This window comes from Cebus imitator, unplaced genomic scaffold, assembly GCF_001604975.1.
Source record: "Cebus imitator isolate Cc_AM_T3 unplaced genomic scaffold, Cebus_imitator-1.0 Scaffold228, whole genome shotgun sequence".
NCBI classification, from domain to species: domain Eukaryota; kingdom Metazoa; phylum Chordata; class Mammalia; order Primates; family Cebidae; genus Cebus; species Cebus imitator.
Window position 1 is genome coordinate 632,380 of NW_016107543.1, and position 4,899 is coordinate 637,278.

The window sequence follows — 4,899 nt, forward strand, 5'->3', positions numbered from 1 at the left end:
AAAGAAAGAAAAAATAAATCAGGTGATAACAGTAGATTGAACTACCGAGACTGCCACCCCTTCTTACTCAAATCTTGGGCTGTTAGTGCCAGATGGCAGATAGCAACTCAAAAAGCTCTCCCTCCAATTATAAATATCAGAGGTACTAGATAGAGGAAGCTCCCAGTTCTGACCAAACTCTGATCTCAACCAAGCAGTTATGCTCCATCTTTTTTGTCCATCTCTAACGTACTCCCTTCACTTGGAAGGTAAGTAACAAAGGCGACCACAATCTACCGCAAGTCTCCCATGTCCACGTAAAATATTCGCCATTCCCCCCAGTCCTAGCCGTTTAAGTAAATGTCCCCAGAGCCTTGTACTGCGTCCACTCCTCCTTCGTTCTCCACAAACTAGGAGCGAAAGGTCCACATGGTCTTTCTTCCTTTCCAATTAAGCTTGGAGAGTAGGAAATGAAAGATATACTTTGAAGATAAACTGAAAAGCCGGGTTTCCTTTCTTGGATCCCGAACAAGCTCTTGCCTTCAACCCGAGCGGTGAGACAGCCCCTCCCTAGGATGTAAAACGATGCCACCATTCCGAGTGCCACTACTGACGCTCAAGCCCTCGCGCGCCGCCTCACCTGAGAGCAGCACCCACTCCCCGGGGCCCCGCCCACGCCCTCTCACCTGAGAACAGCACCAGCTCCCCACCACGACACCGCCCGCGCCCCACCATAAAGCCAGATCACGACTTCTCCTTCCGGGTGAGTTGCCGGTGCCCCGGTGCACGACGGGAGACGCCCAATCCCGGGTGCCCAGGACGCCCCGCCCCTGCAGGCCCGGGCTCTGAGTGAAATTCCCCCTTCCGAACAGCGCGGCTCGGCTTGCCCAGACCCCGGACTGGAGTCAGGATTCCCCCTAGACTCACTTGGGACGCTAGAGAGTGGACACAGGTGCCGGGTGAGGGATGGCGAATGGGCTCCGATGTCCAATCCCGGGCTGCGTTCCGCCCACCGTCAGGGGCAGCCAATGAGCGGCCAGGGGGCGTCAGCGACGGTCCGCCAGTGGGTCCCGGGAGCCGAGGGGTGTGAGGGGATGTTACTCCTGTTCCCATTTTGCGAGGACTGTCTGCACTGTAGGAGGTTCGGGGCGTTAGGAAGCCCACAACCCTGGAGCGTCACTAAGTCCCGAGAGCCGCCATTTGAACTTCGTGGTTTGCTGTTCCGCAGCGGAGCTATCAAGGGGACTCCGATTCAGATTCGTAAAGCCACTGACCGATTGTCAGAGTGAAAGCCAGACTCGAGAGGGTCCGGCAACTCAGATTGAACTGAGCGAAACAAACCCGAAGCAGCCTCATGCAGCTAGGTCGCCAGAGAAAGCCGTTGAGTGTGTCGAAGACTTTTGCGGTGCTATCGAAATGTCTTTTAGCCACTTATTTAAAGATAATTTCAGCAGGCCGAGCGCAGTAGCTCACGCCAGTAATCCTAACACTATTAGGGTGGCGGAGGCAGGAGGATCGCTTGAGGCCAGGTTTGAGACACGCCCTACCAATTTAAGGAGACCGTCGTCTCTACAAAAAAATTTAAAAATTAGCGGGGCGTGCTGGCACGCGCCTGTAGTTCCAGCTACTCGGGAGGCTGAGGCAGGGCAATCACTTGAACCCGGGAGGCAGAGGTTGCAGTGAAAAGAGACCGGGCCACTGCACTCCAGCCTGGTGACAGAGCGAGACTCCCTCTCAAAAAAAAAAAAGAAAAAGAAAGAAAGAAAGGGGCCAGGCGTGGTGGCTCAGGCCTGTAATCCCACCACTTTGGGAGGCTAAGGCGGGTGGATCACCTGAGGTCAGGAGTTTGAGACCAGCCTGGTCAACATGGTGAAACCCCATCTCCACTAAAAATACAAAAATTAGCCGGGCATGGTGGTGGGCGCCTGTAATCCCCACTACTCGGAATGCTGAAGGAGAATCGTTTGAATCCGGGAAGTGGAGGTTGCAGCAAGCCGAGATCTGGCCACTGCACTCCAGCCTGGGCAGCGGAGGAAAAGTATGCCTCAAAAAAAAAAAAAAAAAAACAGGCGCAGTGGCTCACACCTGTAATCCCAGCACTTTGGGAGGCAGGGAGGCCAACATGGGTGGATCACCGGAAATCAGGAGTTCGGAACCAACCTGGCTAACATGGTGAAACACTGTCTTGTCTCTACTAAAAATACAAAAATTAGCCAGGCATGGTGGTGTGTGCCTGTAATCCCAGCTACAGGGGAGGGGGGTGGGGAGGGCTGAGGGAGGAGGTTTGCTTGAACCCAGGATGCAGAGGTTGCAGTGAGCCGAGACCTTGCCACTACACTCCTGCCTAGGCAACAATAGAGACTCCATTAAAAAAAAAAAAATCTCTGAGGGTCTGAATAACCTAAAATGTCACTATTCTTATGGGAAGAAAAAGAACTAACTCATTTGATACCAAACAATTTTTTGAATGGATATTGTTAACACAGAAACTTTAGGCTTGTGGGCCAGGTGCAGTGGCTCACGCCTGTAATCCCAGCTCTTAGGGAGGCAGAGGAGGGAGGATAGCTTGAGCCCAGGAGTTTGAGACCTGCCTGGGCAATATAGAAAAAACCTGAACTCAAAAAAAAGGGGGGGGAAAAAAAAAAAAGACAAAATAAATAAATAAATAAAAGAATGGTATAGAGCACCAGGGCAGTGATGGCCCTCTCCACCTTGAAACACACACACAAGAGACAGAGTTTACTAATACACTAAATGTGATACATCTGAAACTCTTGTCCTGTAATGTACAGTTTAGGAAAATGATGACATTTAAATCGAGACCTCAGGGAAGAAGGCTGAACTTCAATATTAGAAGAAACACTCAAAAGAAAGATTAGACTTACTGTGTGGCTACAGATGCCAGAATTAGGGAAGATAGGTGGCATTTACATGGGGAGGAGAATTCAGGTCAATATGGGGAATTAGGGATAGCAGCATTTTATGTAGACAGAAATATGGCTTGGGAGTTAGATAGAAATAAGATCAAATCAATCAAGAATTTATAGCCAGGCATGTGGCTCACATCTGTAATCTCAGCACTTTGGGATGCCCAGGCTGGTCAATGACAAGACTCTGTCTCTACAATAAATATTAAAAAATTAGCTGAGTATGGTGTGGCTCACAGCTACCCAGGAGACTGAGGTGGAAAGATTACTTGAACCTGGGAAGTTGAGACTGCAGTGAACCATGATTGCACTACTGCACTCCAGCCTAGGTAACAGAGTAACCTAGGCTCAAAATAAATAAATAAATAAGACAGGCACCGTGGCTCCTGCCTGTAATCCCAGCACTTTGGGAGGCTGAGGTGGGTGGATCACTTGAGATCAGGAATTCAGGACGAACCTGGCCAAGATGGTGAAACCCCATCTCTACTAAAAATACAAGAAATTAGCTGGGTGTGGTGGCTCATGCCTGTAATCCCAGCTATCCAAGAGGCTGATGCATGAGAATTGCTTGAACCCAGGAGACGGAGGTTGCACTGAGCCGAGATTGCACCACTGCACTCCAGCCTGAGAGACAAAGCAAGACTCTGTCTCAACAAATAAAAAAAAATTTTAAATGACAGAATTCAAACAGGTACAGTGGCTCACGCCTGTAATCCCAGCACTTTCAGAGGCTGAGGCGGGCAGATCACAAGGTCAGGAGTTCGAGACCAGCCCAGCCAACATAGTGAAACTTGTCTCTACTAAAAATACAAAAGTTAGCCAGGTGTGGTGGCATGTGCCTGTAATGATAGCTACTCAGGAGGCTGAGGCAGGAGAACCACTTGAACGTGGGAGGTAAAGGTTGCAGTGGTGAGCCAAGATCGTGCCACTGCACTCCAGCCTGGGTGACAGAGCAGGACTCCATCTCAAAAAAAAAGACAATTCCTAGCACTAAAGTAAGCACTCATTATTTATTTTTTTTTAAGATGGGGTTTCACCATGATGGCCAGGCTTGTCTTGAACCCCTGACCTCAGGTGATCCACCCACCTCGGCCTCCCAAAGTGCTAGGATTACAGGTGTGAGCCACAGCGCCCAGCCAGCAGTCATTAATAGTAGCTAATATCATTACAACTAATTTTCTCATCATTTACGTCATTCGAAAACAGCACACTTCAGGAGGAAGTGAGTAGATGCTTCTCACTTGCTTCTTCATAGAGACCCAACCCAAATGTTTCAGGAAGAATTGCTCTCTTCTTTGTGCTTTCTTGAAGGCCTGTTAACTAAACTATTATGATATTGCTGGGCTGGGTTTTTCTTACATGACAGTTTTTCAGAGCCCTGAAAACTGCCTGCATCAGCAAAACTGTCTTATAAATGCAGTACAGGAGAAAGTTTAAAACACACACACACATCTGAGGTGAAGAAAGACGAAGGAAACCTTGATCAGCTCCATTTTCTGTCAGGTAGGAGGGAATTTCCTTTATCCAACAAATATTGATCGATGACCGTATGCAAGGGACTGTATTGGGCACTGGAGGTATAGTGGTGACAATACAAGGCAGAGTTTCTATTTACAGGAGTTTTGAGTACAGAAGCAAAGACAGACACTAAGGACAAGAAAGTGGGTGAATGTCATGATGGCAGTCTAAATTTCCATATTAATGGGATTTGGGACAACAATCTAGTTGAAATCAGAAAAGCCAGAACACATCTCAAACGATAACAAACAAGGTTTTTTCCTAATTGTGTGTTTCTTTGGGATGACTGGGTGAAAGGTGCTCATGGAGGTTAAGGGGTCAGCACTAATGCCAATGAAAAAGGGGACATTTTCGTGGTGCAGCCAATGAATAGGTGGAAATTCAGGAAGCTAGACACCTACAGGGGACCTAACCTACTCTAGGGAATCAGGGAAGGCTTCAAAGGGGAATTAATCTTTTTTCATTTTCTTTTTCT

At 48.3% G+C, this 4,899-nt stretch overlaps 1 protein-coding gene across 4 annotated transcripts in view; it reads right to left on the bottom strand.

Annotated features, from left to right (window-relative positions):
- SNX11 (sorting nexin 11) overlaps positions 1–992 on the bottom strand; it is a 13,118-nt gene extending 12,126 nt beyond the window's left edge. The window contains exon 1 of one of the 4 annotated variants that reach the window (XM_017497025.2): positions 907–992. The gene's annotated coding sequence lies outside the window, so the exon portion shown is untranslated. Of the gene's footprint in view, positions 1–665 lie in introns of all 4 variants that reach the window. The other 3 variants (XM_037727341.1, XM_017497022.2, XM_017497023.2) reach the window with 3 other exon arrangements.
- Positions 993–4,899: the final 3,907 nt, after the last annotated feature.